At 39.8% G+C, this 19,550-nt stretch overlaps 1 protein-coding gene across 3 annotated transcripts in view; it reads right to left on the bottom strand.

Annotated features, from left to right (window-relative positions):
• Window positions 1-19,550, bottom strand: part of FYN (FYN proto-oncogene, Src family tyrosine kinase) — a 137,470-nt gene that overhangs the window by 66,860 nt on the left and 51,060 nt on the right. For 2 of the 3 annotated variants that reach the window (XM_062572635.1, XM_062572637.1), the window contains exon 2: window positions 8,917-8,987. The exons of the other annotated variant lie outside the window; for it this stretch is intronic. The gene's annotated coding sequence lies outside the window, so the exon portion shown is untranslated. The remainder of the gene's footprint in view (window positions 1-8,916; window positions 8,988-19,550) is intronic. 3 annotated transcript variants of the gene reach the window in all.

Genomic DNA, 19,550 nt, shown 5'->3' with positions numbered 1-19,550 from the left:
TATTGCTTTTTTGTTTTGACATAACCGGCATAACCACAATGGGAGAGAACAATGAGAAGCCTATAGTATCTATCAGCTGTAGGTCTCCTAGTTGCCTATATGTCTACAGATAGATTTGGAGATAATCTGCTTTTATTGACAGAGTAGAATTTCAGGTATCAGATCTTTTATCAGCCTCTGTCTTAGGCACAAAGACACACAGTAGCCTAAATATTTCTCATCAAATGATAAAAGTGTGGAGAAATGAGGGGGAAAAGGGATTATGTAAAGAGCATGCAGGGAGACATTAATGCTGTAACACTGCAGAACTAGCTGAAGGGAAAAAATGGAGAACCCTTTAGAGAGTCATACACAAGCAGCAAGTATAGTGGCAAATAAGGATTTGCCAATATTGACAACTGAGTCTAATTACAGAAAACCAGAAGTCAGCAATGAGTTTTGGTGCATTCATGCAACCACTAGATTAAAGTGTATTGTACTATAATTTGGCTTAAGTTCCCCCTGAAAAAAGACAAACTTTCAACATCTGAAGTAGCAAAACCAGACAAGAAATAACCTGAATTGATGTTCCCAAAGTGCGCAATGCAAGTTTCTTTCCATATGGTCTTCTTTCTAACTAGTATCTTAACCAATGATTCAGAAGGTTTGTTAGTTAGGAACCAAATAATTAACAATTCAGATCACATTTAAGATTCATGAATGTTTTTAACTGACAATTTTGTAAAGAATCTGGAATCTCATGTCATTTATATTTTCAAACCTCATCCCTTCATTATTTTTACACAAGGTAAAATACAAGAAATTAAAAACACAGTTTGATTAAAAAACCCAAACCCTATGTTAGTAAATCAGTGTGGTCTGAAAGGTTTCTAGAGGATTAAAAAGGTAGGGCTTTCAACACTCAGAACAGTATTTAAAACCCTAGCAGACTAACTAGATTTTACATTTCTCACTGCTACTGTTGCATGACATGATGAAAACTGTACACAGTCTTCAACGCTTTTCAAGTTTTTTACTGAAGGGAAATTTTCAGACCAGATTTCTCTTAATATTAAATGGGCTGGGCATGAATGACATTTACACAGTTTAATCTTTTATTTTTTTTGTTCTCTAAAAACAATAGAAGTGATATGACTTACAGTATTAGATGTACTCTGTGGCTCTATGGGCAGAGCACAGGTATAAAGGTCATGAGGACACAACACCATTTATCCGAAGGTTGTATAAACCTCTGTTAGCTCTGAGGTTTTCAGGATGGTACATACAGCATAAACACAAAGCTGTTACTAAAAGCACAGACTAACACCCCTCTTCGAGCGTACTGGAGATTTTCTAAAAAGCATCATCAGTGATCTGCCTGATAGCGTGTCTTGGGAACAGTTGAGTCTCCTGGACCAACACGGGGCCACGTGAGACTCCCTGGAGCTCACAAATGCTGTTTGCTGTTGGTAGGGGGCTGCCGCAGGATGAGATACAGCGCTCCTGTCGGGCCTTTCTGCCTTGGCTGACGGAGAGGGACACGTCAAAGAGGAATCTCCCCCAACTCTGAGCCCCGGCCTTCGAGATCTGCTCATCTTTATTTTCATTTTTAAATGGCTATTACGATACTGCACTGCAGGCATTCTGAAAACACTCACTAATGCATGATCTTCACACCATCTTTTTTAGTTTCTGTTCTTGTTTTTTCTGGATTGCTTCCCAGGCTTTCTTTTATCTCTGAGCTTAGCAAACTGATTAATATAAATAACTCAATGTCCAAAAATACCCAGCTTTAGTAATCTGCAGTGAGATCTCTCCTCTTCTTCATGCTCCTTTCTAAAAGCAGTTTCATTATGCTTATGCCAGATGAGCATTTAACCCAAGAGGGAGACATAATGACAGATGAAGAACTAAAGCAATGTGCTCACACTATGAGGTCGAAACACATATTCATGTCCAGAGATCCACACCAAAGTGTTATTGAAGAGATAACTTGCCTATGTGCAAAGTATTTAGCTCCCACAATAAAGCTGCACAAAAGGCACAGAGAAGTCTCCTAAATAAATCCATAATTAAGTAAATCTTCTTGATACTGCAACATTCTATATTATATACTAATGCATTTTGTCTTTCATTTAGTTTTTGCAACCTCTGCCACAGTGGGCTGAAAGAAAATTTCCAAGTGATTTTAGTTTTAAAATCTATTAAATCCATTAAATATTGATGAGGCAGAATTAATGCTGGGAGAACTACATTAACCCTCCCCACCTATATTTCATAAACAAAATCCTCTAGAGTTAAAGTAGTGCCTTCGTTGTACTATACAAAATATAGCACACATCAAAAAGGGAAAATCTACATCCGTCCACCCAATCTAAAATATCTGTATATGTATTTATTCTTACAACAATGCAATTTAATAAGACTCTTTCCACAGAAACTGCCTTATCCAATAGACAGAACCAGAGTCAGGGAAGATGCTCTCTACCCCTTTTAATCTTTGGTATGATCCATGTCTTATACACAGCACATCATGCAAATCAGGCCCCAGCTGAAGAGTGCTGTCTCTCTCTGAAGGCTCTTCTGGCCTTCCTCACTTAGCTGGGGACTTGTAGCATTACCTACTAAGACCCTGTTGGTGCCTGATTATAAATTTGGCACAAACGATTCAAGTTTGGCAATATTCTCTGCGCTGGCTGCTTGCTGCCAGATTTTTTCCTTTCTTTGTTGCTGTTTTGTTTTTTTGGCATGACCAGCCAAAAATTTTCAAGTCAATTCTGAAACAAGGCATGGTAAATTGCAGTGATTTCTCCATGTTAAAAACTTCTGGTGACCTTCCAAAAACTTTGAGAGGTATTGTGAGTTGGACCAGGAACTTATAGCAACAAGGCATAATCTTTGTATGAGGTATTTTCCATCTCTGCAGAAAACTCCTCACAAGTTTCATCTGTGAAATACATCTCAATTTGCATGGGCTCACTTAAGGAGTTGTTACTTGCTAGCAATTAAGTTCCGTGGAGATTCTACCTGCAATACCACAGAACCCACTACCAAATAGATTGGACCAATCCGCTGCAAGCTAGCCTTACACTTTAATATTAAATTATCACAGCTGGATGTGAAACAAGGTACAAGTCATTTGCACATCTGAGTTCATAACAGGTTGGGTGGAAGTGATCTCTACAGTACGTTGCATAAAAATTTCCATTTAGTTCTTTGAGGGTAAGGAGGGGAAGGACAGGGAAAGGGAGAATAAGGTATAGGAACATGCAAGTGTGATGCAATGGGAGTATCTTTGTGTTAAAAAGTGCCCAACTGTGTAGCAAAAAACAAAATACCCTGGCAAGTGTACAGAAAAGAACAAAGTTGATGCGACACTTCCTGAAGTGAACATTTGAATTTGCAAGCTTAATGCTCTTCTTCCAACATAGCATTTGGAGGGCCTGTTATTTAGATTAAAAGATCAACTAATTTATCACTTGCAAAACTCTATCATGCAGCTTCAAGTTGCTGTAACATCACGATCCACTACAAAGATCCCACTGAGTCAGCTATGAAAGTCAGGAGATACGGCAATATGCAGGCCCCAACTTCAGGTGCTGTCTAAACAGCACCTTAGTGTGCTTTAGTTTTAAAATCTATTAAATCCATTAAATATAGCACTCTTCTCTATTTCTTCTCTTCTTCATTCTTCTTTCTACAACAAGGGAGGCCTCTGCACAGCGGGCCCACAGAACAACTCTCTTTTGCTAAGCAATTTCAACAGTTGGACCACCTTGACTTCAGCCAAAACAAAAGCTAAACTAAATGGATTGACAGCAAGACAAAGGAAAACACCTGGGAAAATGTACAGACTGAGACACGAAGATCCTCTTGCAGGAGTCTGGAATGTAGCAACCTTCACGTGTCGGGTATCTGATTTAGCAAGCTGAACAAAAGTGTAACAGCACTTCACTTGTGTTAAGTTGCAGACTAAATCCAGTCATATAAGGATTGGAGACACACAGTTCCGGGCAAGGGACAAGCTGCATTCCTTAGAGACTGTACAGACCTGCTTTAACATTTATTGCACCCAGTGGCACCAATATCCAGACCTTTCACACGCGGTAGACTGGAAGAAAAGAAATAGACTAAAATTGAAAGAATTACAAGCATAGCACAACAAATCTCAGTAAAACCCAGGATATTTTAAAATGCTCAAGAATTTCCACACACTTTCCTTCCTAAAAATGTGTGCTAATCTTCAGCCCATAGGAAGAAGATAATGAAGTTAGGCAACAGAAGCACATTACGAGGCACATCAGTACCCAAATTAATGTCGCCAGAAGACTAAACGCTCCCAGAAATAGGACCAAAAGGTACCAGGTCAGCCATAACTAGAGAGAACAGGCAGCTAATGATTCCAGCAAAGCCTCTTGTGGACATGGCAGAATACAGGTAATAATGCAAATTATTACCTACAGTAAGAGCTTTGAACAGTATATATTCCAAGCTCTTCACACGAAATACGTAGTTGCTCTGTAACACTTGATGTCAGAAACTTGACAAGTGCAAAGAATCAAGGGAAATTCAACAGCAGTTTTGGTAGATGTCACATATTTAAATAATAATGTCACACAAGTCAGACAGCCAGAAATGCACAATCTTTCTAATGCCAAACAAACATAAAGTTAATAAATATTTGTTTTTATATAATTTCTAAAAATCAAATCAGGCACTACCTGTTAGATTATTATTCATTTAAAATAAAGAGAGAAGAGGAATCTGACTGCCCTTAACGGAAAAACAAAACAGAACCCCAGAGGAGTGTCTTAACAGCTGCAACCCACATTTTATGCGATATAACCAACTAAAAATTGCTGCAACCATTGTTTAAGATGTGCAGTTGCTTCTGATCTATAGACAAGTGTTCAGATAGAAGCACAGCATCTCAGATTTCACCTGAAGCATCAAAAATCTCAGAACTTGCGGGGGAGGGTCCTCCCCATATTCAGGTGGACTTCCAGTCCCCAAAATGTAAGTTCAACTAAATGACCCATGTCTTAATTCAAGTACTCACAGATTTATTGGCAAGAGTAAATCTATAATAAAAAGATGAATATGCAGTAGCATAGCAGATGATATAACAGCCCCTCTATTTACTTTGCAGTTTTCCCTCCTCTGACCTGGATTGCTATAACCAGCTACAGGATCTAGAGGAGCTAGACGAATGAGGGAGGAGCAACACAGGGTACAGCACGGGTCATGCTTAGAAACACAGCAATTTCTTAGGAAAGGCCATAGTTTCAAGGAGAGTTTGGGCTGGCAAAGAATGGTCTGATTAGGGCGGACAGGAGGGGAAAGCAAAACCAGAAAACTACAGGGTTTTCTTCCCTTTGTCAGCCATGTTTCTTGGGACTCTTTTAAGACAGAAGTAGTATTTTATGTGAAGAGATGGCTGCTCCACAACTGTCTGCAGAACTCTCTGTTCAATGCAGCACAGGACAAACCTGGAAGTGCCAAGCCAGCATCTGCTCTGACAGCCAGCAGGCTGCTTCACAGAAATCTCATGTGAAGAAGTCTCTACTCACACCACTCAGAAAGATACCATCAGCTTGGCTGAGTGAGTTTTACATTCAGCTAAGACTTCCCTCCCAGCATTCAAAAGTACTCCTCTAATCAGCTCCTAAATCCATAATGAACTTGTGATCTGGAAAGAGCATGACCTTTTCTAGGACTTTGATACAAGATGAATAACCTCTGAGCCTCCGAGCTCAGCTGCTATGTCAATATAAATTCAAAACATTCTCTTGATGTCCAGTCCTTCTTAGATTCAGTAGGTTAGGGCAACAGACTGCGCAAAATCTTTATATATATATATATATATATATATAAAAATATATATATATTATATATATATATAATTATTTTTATGCTCTCTGTGGACTGAATTTGGAATGTCATAGGCAAGCCTCATAGGGAGATATTAGAGATCCCTCAAGATGAAACCCTCAAGGTCCTGACTATCTACCTCAAAACTAAGAGCTGGAAACAGTTTGAAGGGGAACGAGGGTAAGTAACAGCTGTGAAAGCAAGGAAAAAATGGTGAAAGTCTATTTACATATTAAAATGGTTCTAGAAAAACAATACTAAATTCTGGAGCAAAACTTCTGAGCACAGAATGGTACAAACCCATCTCCAGACTATCTTGAGGGAATTCCAGTGTATCTGCAATCCAGAGGTAAGAAGTGTCTTTTTTTATTCTCTTGTATCTCCGAGCAGATGAGGAAAATAAGTAGTTTTCAGGAGTACCAAAAGGCAGAGCTTATCCGCTAACCTTCTGAGTTTTGAGATTCAGACACTCGGTAGCCACGCTCCTCAAGTCTGAACATGAACTAAAGGTTGAGAAACTTTGCCTAAGCAGATCCTCTGTGAACCAGATTGTGGGTTTTTTCCCATTAACAAGTCTACCAGATTTGTGTGACACCCTGTTTCCTTGGAGCCACAAGAAACAGCTTCCCTCATTTGGGGGTATTCTCTAAGACATCCCTCTCACAGGGGGAGGCAAAGTCCACAACGATCAACAGCGAGTTCTGTTTAGTTGTTCTGAACATGATGAAACAAATCATGGGGTTCTCAGGGAAGTTGCAGCTATATATGACAAGCTTTCTTTTTTTCTTTTTTTTTTCTTTTCTTTTTCTTTTTTTTTTTTAGATCTGCTCACAAATAACCCAGGATTGCCTTTTGCAATTTCAATAGCACCCTGCTCTGCTAGGGTAGAAAGGCAGCAACAGTAAGAAACAGCAAGGAAACATTTTCTTCACTCTGAGCATGGCCAAATATCAGAAAAGGTGCCAGCAGATGCTGTGGGATTTCCATTCTCAGCTTCCAGTCAAATTTTGAAAATCAAGACCCTGAGCAACCTAATCTGATTGCACCTGTTTTGAAATGAGGTATGAACAAGCTGATATGCAGTATTCTCTTCCCACTAAAGTTATTCTATGACTCTAATAAAAGCATTTCTTCTATTTCTTTCCTCTTGCTGCTCTTGAACTATGCTATTTTATTAAGGCCAATCATGAAGTATAGACCGGTCTTGGCTGGTGCATCTTTGAAGGGAAATTTAAATAGAACGATCTGACTACCAGGTCTGATTATAAACCTTCCTTCCCTGGTGTTACGAGGTGTCACTGTTTTTGAATTACAGCTCTACTCTTTTACCTGCCAGTACAAGAGCTTTGTCACATGTCACGCAAAGATCAGCCAATCTGTAAGGACACGGAACAACTTCTACTAGCAAAGTATAGTTGCTACTACCAAAAAGAAAACTAGATTTGGATCCTAAACCCCTCTAGCTGTTACAGAAGTCAGCACAAACTCTCACTGACCAATGAGTTCATGCTGCTGTTCTGTTGCTCATCTTTGGGAGTACAGTTAAAATCTGGTTGTATATTCCAGAATACGTAATATAGGTGAAAACTTACAGCACACACAATTGCCTTAAAAGCCAAATTGCAGTGAGAATATTGCATAAAAGAATAAACTGCAGTAGGTTTACCTAGGTACCTAGGTACAGCTGTACAGGCATGTTTCATGCATTTGGCCAGCTCCTTGGTAGAATTCTGATTTCATTCATCTTTTCTTAGCTTTAAGACTATGCATTCTGTAGAGGCCAAACAATCTACATTTAAATACTAGCTCTTCTAGGTCTTTGCATATGAAGCAACAACTTTTTTTTTTTTTTTTTTTTTTTTTTTTTTTTTTTAAGGACAGAAAAGAACAAGTGTTCTCACAGAGCCAGTCTTTGATTTTCAGATTTCTTCCCCTGCAGGCTATCCTACTCTGAAACCTTCTGTATGTGAAAAACAAGCAGGTTTCACCTGCAATCTACATATGCTGGCTAAAGAAAAAATTCCAGTCTAATATCTTGCCTGGGTATTGCAAGGGAAGAAAGGGACGCAATCTTCTGTTGGCAGGCTTTCCACCCCCAAGGGTGATGGCAACTGATCAGTACAAGCCACAACTGTACTTATAAAAGAGTTTCCTAGAAGTAAGAGCAAGACCAAATCTACAGACCACTCCAGATCTGCTGCTTTCTTACAGGGCTTGATGTTGGGCTGAAACTAGAAGCCTTGAGAAAAAAAAAAAGAAAAAAACTAAGAGGAGTTTTCTCAGGAGTCTTTCCTTCTAGCTGGGGCATTTCACTATTTGTCTTTCATCCCTCTCTGCTCTCTTCCCCTCGCAGTGGCACAACTCAGCAGCACAGACACATCAACCCATATATGCCAGCTTCCCACAGCACCTGAGGACCAGAAGTTGGTAGAAGGCTGCTGCCTCTGGAAGTACTGCATGCAAAACAACCAGATCTGTAGAGAACCCTGTCACATGGGACAGACAGGAGAAATAGGAAAACCAGCAGAGCAACAGGAGCATTAGCCATTTCCTTTTTTCACAGGCATAAGCCAATCATCCCACCTCCATTTGCTGGCTAGAGGCAAGCGTCCCAGACAGACAGTTGAGGGCTGGATGGAAAGATTTGAGTGACTGAACATTCCCACTTTGGGAGGTATGTGCTTTCTCTACATGAATTTTGCTCTTGATTTTTTCTACCACTAGCATGCTTTTTTGTTTGCTTTGTTTCTAATTTAAACTTCTGTGATTCTTCCACTACAGGTTTTTAGCTCAGCCACTTTTCAGTACAATGTAACAGCTACAAACACAATAAGCAGATACCACTACATTCCTTGCCTTGAGGCCCAACATGCTGTTTTCTGTCAATGCTTCTCATCCTGTGAGTCTCCATAGCAAAGGAAGAATAATATATATAAAATCAACTATGTCCCTCTGAACATATATATTTCTCCTTAGCTAAATAAAATTCAAAATGAAGAAACCTAAAGCAATCTCTGTCTGAAATTGTCATGGAAAAACAAAATTGATCAAGACAGCACCACTTACCAGAATTTCCCCCTCAAACAGATTAAGTTTACATGCACCACATTTCCTTAAAAACAGTTTGAAAACAGGCCCTGTGAAGAACGAGAAAAAGGAAAGAAAATATTTAGTGTCTAGAACACCACAAATTATGTTAACAGTTCTTTCTCACTCTGCTAACATTTATCAGCAACGTTCCACTATTTTTACTGTTTTAGAGAAAGAGATAATTGGATTTGATCCTTCACAACTAATTATTAAAATCCACCAACATTATGCAAAATATTTGAATAATCACAGGATTCCTTCAGATTGCTTGGACCCATCACTGTCACTGACATGACAACTACTCAGACTGCAGTGGTACAAGGTCAACAAAATGAAACAAGCAGCGGCAATAAAGCAAGCATGCCAATTATTTTCGATCCAGCCCTGAAAAACTGGTCAAGCCAATATCACCTAGTGATTTTGCTTTGCCAACTATTTGAATATGATCATGCACATAATGCTCTCCCTGTCTGAAAACTACACCTAAAAAAAGAAAAAAAAAGGTTTGTGCCACATTACATTTTTAGAATATATTAATTGTCCTCCATTGTCTAGAAAAAAACAGAGGTAAAACAGCTAAGTAGACGCAATATCCAGCTTGACACACATTAGGGCCAGTTTGAGCAAAATGGAGAGCAGATGTGACAAACGCCATCATTTTGCCAGCCTTGAGTAAATGTCAGATGACAGCGACTCCTTATTTTTCCTTGAGGCAAAATTTTTGAAAAAACAATGCATGGGGCACAGACTAACAATGATGTTAAAACATTTCTTTTTTAAACCTCTGGAAGAGGGAGGGACCATGATTTTGTTGCTGTTCAGGTTTGGGAATGAAAAGAGTTCAGCAACTGGAGAGGGAAACACATTTCAGTGTCCTCGTGTCCAAACTAGTGAAGCCAGATTGAATTTTTATTGCTTTAGAAAAGAAAAACAACCTCTCCTGCCTACCCCACGTATATATAGCTGAATTTTCCAGGAGAGAGGCATCTATGAAATTAATGTTGAATGAGTAATTTTACAACTGTACACAAATGACTTAGTGGCCTGCATTATTGATGGAGAAAGTCTGTCTCAGCTACAGAAGTAGCAGATCTGTGTACCAGTTCCTTTCTTGAAGGATGCTGCAGGCATTTGCAGGAAAGGAAGGAAGAATAGATTTTTAGATTATTTCCTCTGGTCCTTGTTACACAAAATAAGTTATGAAAATACACAGCTATGAAATATAGAGTAGTTATGTAGCTATGAAAATAAAATTCATATTATGGGATAGCCAAATAAGCCCTCTTTACATTGTTGCAAGTGGATTACACTGTTCTAAATGCAGATTAGAAAGCAGACTTCCAGTCTTGTAAGGCTAAAACTGATTGTTTTGGGTGGAGAGTTTGGGGTGGGGAGGGAGAGGAAAAGATTTATATAAAACAAAAAACAAAAACAAACAAAAGAAACAGAAGATGTTATTGTGAAAGATTTTAGGAACAGAAATTTTTAATCACAAAACTACAAAAACAAAATGTCTTCTTCCCTGCTTGTTTTCTTGGTTTAGTGGTCAAGAAAAAAAAATTGTACATATTAGGGAAAAGAGAAAAAACCCACAACAACAACCCCTCCTCCCCCAACATGTATTGTAAGCGTGGCAGAATTTGTGAAAACACTTAAAAAATACTGTGCTTGAACTGCTTTGCTCAGACTCCGGGAAGGTGGTTATTATTCTAGTACCATCCATCTCCCTCCCTAGCTTCCAGGCATTTGGCCTGGAAAGCAAAATCAAGTCAAGAAAATCTACTTCTGCCTCAGAGCTAATTGGATAAGGTCTGCGCACAGAGAGGTGAGAAGCTTGAGAGAGGAGCCAGGTTCAGAACAATCCACCGGCGCTCAGCTCCAGATTAGCTCAGTATTTTCTTCTACACCAAGAGACTGATCTAATAATTCCCTCAGAGGAGTGACAAATAAGGGAAATTCAGTACTTCTACGCCGCCGGTCCCACGAGTATTTGATGACTGACGCAGGCTGGCCCCAGGGCCAGAAGGGGCAGAGCCACCCCTGCCCCAGCCGCGCTCCGATGCTCGTCCCACAAACCCGCTCGCGGAAGCAACCTGCATTAAAACTAAACGGCACGGGAAGCCTGTCCGGCTTCAACTGCATGAATTCCCTAACCTTGTCACCTGTTCAATTTATCAGAGCAACTATAAAAGAAACCAAAACTGGCTCATCTCAAAGCCGATATTCATTTATTTTGCTGCCCTCTGTGCTGTGTTTTCCAAAGTCGGCAAAGCTTCGTGAAAAGCGCGGGTCAGAATCTGGGCGGTTTGCGAAGCAGAGCGGGGCGAGCCGTGGAGCCACGCGGCACCACGAGCTTCTGTTTCATTCTGCTGCCTGCTTCGCAAGGCAACCCCTGGTTCATTCGCCTCAATTTCCAGGCAGTTTTTTTTATCAGTTTATACTGGGATTAGAATTAAGTTCGTTATTATTACTGGCAAAAGCCACTGAAAACGGACACCCTAACTACTTTTTTTTTTTCCTTCTCCTCCCCCCCCCCCCGCCTCAAGCCCACAAGCCATAATCCATTAGCACCCACCAACTTCAACGATCTTTGGATCAAATCAATGGCGAGTAATCTTAGACAAAGCCCACAAAAAAAAATCTTATTTTTATTAAAGCAAAAAAAAAACCAGTGATGATTTAGCCATCATTTAAAACAGAAAACCAACATGATTTAAGACAAAGAAAAATGTTACACAGCAAATTTTCTCTGATATCTGTTGCAGTTTGCATGTGAGCTTGGCCCAGCTGAAGGAAGCGGCTGGCTGAAGTTGTAAGTGGTCTTTAACATTTTTCAAATGGGCCTTAACAGATGTAATTCAAGTTTATAATGTACTCAAACACACAGAAAGATTTCTACGCAGTGATGAACTGCTGTCAGCTCTCCATTAGTAACATGCTTCTGTTGCTGTCTTTTCAAACCTAAATTAGGACCAGGCATCCTTGGTCCTTAGGCTGCTATTTTACTTGGCAACAACTGGGAAGACGGAGGAAACCTGCTTATGGTTTTCAGGCTGCAGAACTGTTTACAAATGAACATGCCTGGATGAGGATGTGTAACCTGTAAATGAGCTGGATCCGCTTTGTAAAGAAAGCGTTGATTAGTCTGCTAAGCAATAGCCTTCCTTTTTTATTATGTTTTAAACGTAGTTTGTGCTTATTATATAACACATCAAATTAAGCGTTTTTTTGGGCCACGAATTTTAGACAGTATTTCTTAGTAGCATATTACTATGACCCTACAGTAGGAAAGTTTTGAGTCACTCTTCTCAGACATATCAAGGACACTGCTAGAGGATGCTGACACTAGCATTTGTTCAGTAAAGATGTGAGAATGTCTGGATATTTCAAGAGTGCTACGTTTTCCTCATATTCCCCTCTCCCCTTTAAGATTTCTAATCCTATTAAAAATCCTGAAAAAAAACTATATAAAAAAAAAAGAAGAACCCTTCTAAAAGTAATGTAGAGCACAAGGAGAAAAAAAAATCACCCACACAATGAGTTTATGTGGCCAATTTATAAAGGAACTGCACGTCTTAAACTTAGCTTACATAAAGCAATCCTTTGCTGTGCAATGCCAGCTTATACATAAAGACCCCTTATCCTGTGAACATCTGAAAGCTCTCCAACAATAAAACCTTTAAAGTAAAGGAAGCTTATAGGCTTGCTCTTCAACAGAGAGACAGAAGCCTCACTGTTACCCTGAAACTGTTCCTTGATAAGTGCGAGTTCCAGATAGCAGGCATGTAGCAGGAAAAAGCCCAGGCTTCAATAGGGGGAACTGAGAAGCAGCAAAGAGGGAGCTCCCAAGAGAAGCAACAGACAACCCTGAACGCCAACAGAGGAAAAGAAACAGCAACACTGTTAGAATACTCTACTGAGACTAGACATAATAATTCTTATTATCCTCCCCCCTCCACCAGTAATAACACTTGGAAAGACGACAGTGGCTATGAAGCAAGACAAGCACCTCCGTTTTTGGAGAAACTCACTGGGTTTCTGAACGGTTATTTGAAAGCTTCATGCAGTTGCAAGATGTAAAGAGGTAACTAAATCCCTCTGCTAAAAGAGTCCCAAAGAAAATTAGTAACTTCAACACAAAAGCATCATCTCCAGCGCCAAACTTGTGGATGTCCAAAAACACATCTTTCATATGTTGCCCTTTCTGCTTGGAACAGCAGGAACTCAGATGCAAAGTCACTGTTGCAGTGGCAGCAAGTATGTAGAAGTAGGAAACAGAAGAAGAAAAAAAAATTAAGAAAATATAGGAAAATCTCTACTTCCAGGCCTGCCTCTTCCCTCCAAAGCATACTGCTCAGTTTTCCTTTCCTTGGGATGCTTCACTCCCACAGTCAGTTTAAGCCCCTTGCTGATGATTGATATTGTCAGCTCAGTACCAGTGATACTAGCACCTTTTCCTCTTTCAACTTTCAAGCAGGACAAGCTGAACTGAACTTTTCTTATATTCAGCTGCTTTTCTAGGCATAAATTTGTTTTGCAACACAACACCTACAGGACCACAGAGAAAGCTGAACACAGAAAGGAGCTGGGAAATGGGAGCCACTTAACTGAGCACTGCAATTTGAAAATTGTGGATGTAGGGGGAGTGTGCAAAGGTTTGAAAACAAACAGTAAAGAAATTAAAGAGATGAAACATGAGAAGATGCAAAAGTGTTAAGAAATACATTGTGAAACAGGCAGCAATTATCACGAGCAAATGAAACAAAACACACGAACAGAAGGAAAGAGAAGGCATACAGGCAACAGAAAGCTAGACAAGAACTGTACTTACAGCTTATCCCTAAATTCCGCCTTCTGAAATCGGTCTGAGAACGACCCTTAATCTTTAGCATCCCTCGCGATCCACATTTCTTAAAAAGGGAGCGTGCATTTTAGTTGCTTTTTTAAGTTGAAAGCCAACCAGTGCACAGCATAGCTCAGGCGCACCGCCGGAATCTCAGCTTCCTGCGCGCCAGGCCATCGCAAAGACTAAACAATCGATAGCAGGAACTACAAGCAAGCTCTAAACTGAGCATGCATTTAGACCGTAATACATGAATGATGAGCATGTGATTGCAGTAATGTACTTCAGTTCTCAGAACAGCAGAAAAGCAATCTCATGAATTGTGGGAACATTTTTATCTACAGAGAAATGAGAAGTGCTATGCACCATACTTTTTTTTTTTTCCCCAATAAATGAATGGAGCCTGTAGTCCTAAAAAGAGAGCATAGACTCTAACCTTAGCTGCTTAAGAATGCTGCTGGATGCTACTGGAGCTCACTGAAACACCAGCGTCTCAGCAGTCACCAAGGCATGCGCACACGATCTAGCGAGAGCACTATAACCCTTCTTCTGCACCCTCAGCCTGCAAATCCTCACCTGCCTCATTTGCCAGTGGACAGTTTCTATGAGAGGAAATAAGCACTCACATCACCGGGAAAATAAAAATGAAAGTGAGATTCAGCACAATGTAAGATTTTAGAACTTTCTGTAGTTCATCTCACACACACACAAATTTTTTCTTCTTAAGATACAGAAACAACCCTAAAGTCTCTTCAGAAGAAACTGACCAAACAGCGTATTTGTAAACGTATTACAGAAACAAATCAAAGACTACCTAGGAGTGTAAATACTTTGCAATCTAAATATAGTTTATCTGTCACTGACCAGATGACAGTGGGATATATCATGTTCTCCTCTCCCTCCTTAACAATCTTACTTACATAATAAATATTTTTGTTCTTCAATTAGCATGCAAGGTTTCAACTGAGGACATTATAACCACGATATATAATGAACGCACACATACATAGTATATATACAGCATACAAGCTAATGATTGCATCACTATAGGGCCCATAATCTCAGCCATTCTCACTCTGCAAGAAATCATACAAGAATATATATACAGGAAGAAAGAGTCTCAGTTACAGTTTGAAGAAATAGTTTGGTCAATTTTCTCCAAAACTTTTTATTTTTAATGAATTTGGCATATATCCCAATCCTTAGGACATCTGGGGGGTGAAAGAGGAAGTCTATTACTAAGAACTTCTTATAGTTCAGCCAATGCACAGATTTAGCTAGTTTTCAGTATGTCAAATAAAGTTTATATGGCACGCATGTAATATTTTAATGGATTATCACTCCATAAAAAGATGCCTAATTTTTCTGAGTGCAGACTCACTTCACAGAATATCAGGTGACTCTGACACTAGCATATGGCAGATGTGTTCTCATTCCCGGATAGCAAACCAAGGCAGAGAGGCTCAGCGGCTGCCAGTCATACAAGGCAAGTCCATGGCAGAACTGGCAACTGAATCGAGGCCATGCAGGTCCTTACCCAGCCACACGTTATCGTGGCTTCCTGTGCTACGTCCTTGACTGTGGAAAAAAAATATATATATATATATATATATGTACAGTTGTTTTTTCTAGCTACTGTAATTCAAAAATTATCTGAGAGTGAAACAAAAGAAGAATGGCATGTTCTGCAGACCTGCGCCATATACTGAGAGGCCTGGGGAAATCAAAGGGGATGCTCTTTTGCAGTAGCTAAGTCACCTACACATGGTCACATTTCCTGATGTGAAACATAAAATGTTGGAAAGATGCTAAAATTTTGCAAGAGTGAGCTATTTGTAAATGTGTCTCCAAATAAAACAAAGTCCATATAGTAAAAAAGTAAACAGCATAGGTAAGGAATATAGCAACATGATTAAGACACAAACAATGAAAATACTACACTGTAAACTAATTATTAACTACAAAAAATTGAAAATAAATTGTTTTCTTTCTATTACTTTCACTTTAATCTTCTAAGCTGTAGGAAAAGGGAAAAAGGAGGCAGTGCCATTAGAATGGTAGAGCTTACCAAAACCAACTGCAGATGATTAAAAAAAACATAACCTCCTCTCCCCCTACAAAGGAAGTATGTTTTTTATTACCAGCCTGCAATATTAGCTTGTTGCTCTTTAAAGGATTGCTCTAGAGAACATTTCTGCTTAATCTGTTTTTATCTGTTTCTGAAAGTTTCAAAGTAAGCAAGTATTGTAACTAAAAGATCAGAAAATGCTGCATTCTATTTTCTGTAATTAGACAAATTGAGTAAGCCAAAGAAACGAGGTACTTGTTTGTCACATAGCAGAAAAGGAGGGATAGCAGTTTAATTAAGAAAAGCATTATTGTGAAAAGCTATGAAAAGTTACCGATGGGCTAAGGGTGGAGAAAAGCAAGGAAAAACTGTAGCCTCTCATGCTGCTTCATTGATTATTTGTTTACTTGTTTTAACGAGTTTTCAAGTTGATGAGTTCCATATCCAGGAAATAACCACCAAAAAAAAATCACATTATTTTGACAGTTTACTTTCCAAAAAAAAAAACAAAAAAATGCTCTCCAGTGGCTTCCAAAAAAGACTCTCGCATAATGAAAAACAGGAAATTAAAGTCTCAGGACAACATACTAGAAGTATAAAATGTGACATAATGCTTCAGTCCAGAGCTCAGGATCAAATCTTTATTCTTGCACACTGTTCTGAAATATGTCAGGTCTCTCCTTTGAAAGAGAGTGTCCCAATTTGAACCAGAAAAAGTTCATATAATTCCAGGATTGTGCTATATTAATATAAACTTCTTTGCAATACAAAAGCTACATAAAAGCATTTATTTTGTTGCAATACTCTATGGATTTAAAATGTCATTACAGAAACAGTACTATTCAGTACAACCTACACACACACACACACACACACACTCACACTCACACTCTCTCCCCCCTACTCCATGGTTTTTCATCTTATTTTTTTAAGATTAAGCAAATGCCTGAGCAGGGGAACTAATGAGGCTGGATTTCCAACTCATTTCTGCCTGACAGTAGTTTGCCATGCTACATTTACAACATGATCCTCCCCCAGCCTTTATCACGACGCTCTGGCCTCCCTGCACTGCAATGTGCAGTTTTCTGCACGGTACTGTCGGGTGTATCTGTCCGTGTTAGCTGGGCAACACTTGTTCCAGCCACTGGCCAGGAGGTGCCTGAGACACCGCGCTGCTGCTTCCCTGCTACCGTGCCAAATACAGCCTATTTCCTCAAAGCAGCTAATATGTCACAGAGAAAAACATGAAGGTAGATGTCTGAAGCCCCCTTGGGTGGAGATCAGCAGCATAAAAAGTTACAGAGAGGACTGACATGCAGACATGTCAAGCCAACAGCCGAGCCCTCACTTCCTCAGGAAACTAAGCTAGAAATTTAGCTTTTCCCTTGCTCTCCCCCCTCCTCAACTATGCAGATGCAGTATATATATATGTATATATATACATATATATATATATACACATATAAAGAAAAAGAAAAGAGTAGACTAGATGTAGGGCTTAAGGGCTATACTATATCTATCCCAGAACAGCATCTGGATTACTGACTCATGCATGTTTCAGAAGTGTCATTGGCTTCCTGTTTAATATTCTTGTTATATTACTGCACAAAGTCAGCCTCATGTCTACGAGCAATATATGACTCTCACATCCTCACAGCAGATCCTTAATGAGGACAGTCTATTTTCTTGATACTCACAGGCCTTCTGGTGGTATCAGTGTAAGATCAGCACATGCTTGAAAACACAGACTATAGAGAAGAAGTCAGCTATCCCTAGCAAAACAGAACCACAGGATTAAAAAGGACCTTGAATGACCATTTGGACTGATTCTCTGCCCAAGACAGGATCAGCTATGCTTATTGTTATTCTTTTTATTAAGCCATCTGACATAGCTAGGGAAAAACAGATATGCTTTGGGGCTCCAAATCCTTTCCTGTGCCTGAAATCTTATCTGCACGTTGTCCTGTTCCAGGCCCTCAGCTACGTCAGCAGGTCTAATGAGAGACGTCTGCCTACAAACCCTGCCTTTCTTATATTGTCATGGTTACAATGCTGCTATTACCATGTGTTTCTAGACTATTTTTAAAGTCTGCAATGACAGGAGATGTTGTTTAAGGGTTTAATCTGCTAAGGCCTAAAACTCCTCAAATTAGTACTTATTATGTGTGCAATAAAAGCGCTACACTCAGAAAGTGCAAATGGACTGTGAATTGCCTGGGGCAGGAACTCTGCATCACCTAAAAACCAGTAGAAAATGGACCACTACAAACCTTTGAGTGTAAAACAATAAATGGTCAGAATGAACACTAGCCAGCCTCAAGGCTTTTGGAGGCATCTCAGGAATATTTTAAAGGAGAGACCTAAAAGAAAACAATAAAGTAGTCTTCTAGCATTAGTGGGGTGGGTTAGGTCAGGAGAAAATCCCAAACTGCTTGTTAGAAAGCAACCAGCAACTGCTGGAGAGGCAGGCACCACAGGTGGCTGGAGGGAACGTCACCCTCCCAGAGCTGCATGACAGATGAAAAACAGAGAGCGGATGTGAAAGGCTTCGGTGCTGAAGGCCGACAGCTTGCAGCTTGTGCTCAAGGAGTCAGTAAAGGAATGCACAGGGGAGGTTACCCTGTTTAAAAATAAATGAGGAAGCTAGACTAATTCCCTTTATAAAGGCATTCCGGATAGGCACAATCATAATTTAAGAGGCCAGAGAAAAGTATCTTGCAGTAATTCAAGACCTCAAATGAGTGCTTAGATGTGAATTTCTTCTGTGTGGTCTGGATAGTATAGGACATTTCTTAAGAGACACAGGAAGACTCTGCTGATCTCCTTGAAAAAGAGAGAGAGAACTTGGAGCTGGAAAGATGGATTTTGGCTTCACTGAGGGACGCTGATGTTGTCCATGGCAACAGTGACAGGAGATACTACGGAAAGTTGCAGGTGGAGGGAGGAAGAGATATATCAATGGACATCTGTTTAGCCATGCTGAATGCGACTTGATACACACACACACAAAAATTGAGATAATAGCTTGGACCAAAGGAGAGAGAACTACTTCTCTATTCCAGCCTTAAGAATTATATACATGTCTGTGTGCGACTCTATGATTCTATGAGATTTATATATACACATGTATATATGTACATGTGTGTATGTATGTGTGTGTGTATATATTATAAAAATGAAATATTTAGTAGCAAATTGCTTGCCTATTAACCTCATGGAATGTGTATTAAGTAGTTAAAAAAATCTTATTGTCACAAAGAAATAGATGACAAAACACTGTGACTTGAGGTACTTTTTAGAGCCTTTTAGAGTAGCGCTTAATCTTTCAAGAGGAACAGTCTGTGCAGACTTCAGTTGCCTCTGTGGTTGACTTCTGTATCATACAACATGACAAACTGCCAAAAGGTAGGCATCCCACACACCCGCACTGCCACGTACGTCACAGGATATGCAAGCAGCTACCAGTCCTGTAAGCAGTCACTTAACTGATACAATATCCCTTATAATAGAGGGGATGTGTATTTTGGTCCAGCGATGGATGCACGCTTAATCACCTGTCAAATCTGCCAGTATCTTGCGTGCTGGGAACAAATGGCCCTTTCAGAAGAGCGCATCTGGGTCACTGCCTGCCCACGTGGTGCCTGAGAGGACCTTGGGGAAGAGCATAGCTGGGAGCAGGCTGTGGATCTGAGGAACTGT

The sequence above is a fragment of the Rhea pennata genome, chromosome 3, assembly GCF_028389875.1.
Source record: "Rhea pennata isolate bPtePen1 chromosome 3, bPtePen1.pri, whole genome shotgun sequence".
In the NCBI taxonomy this organism is placed as follows: domain Eukaryota; kingdom Metazoa; phylum Chordata; class Aves; order Rheiformes; family Rheidae; genus Rhea; species Rhea pennata.
The sequence above is the reverse complement of the archived record's forward strand: the minus strand, read 5'-3'. Positions and strand labels throughout refer to the sequence as shown.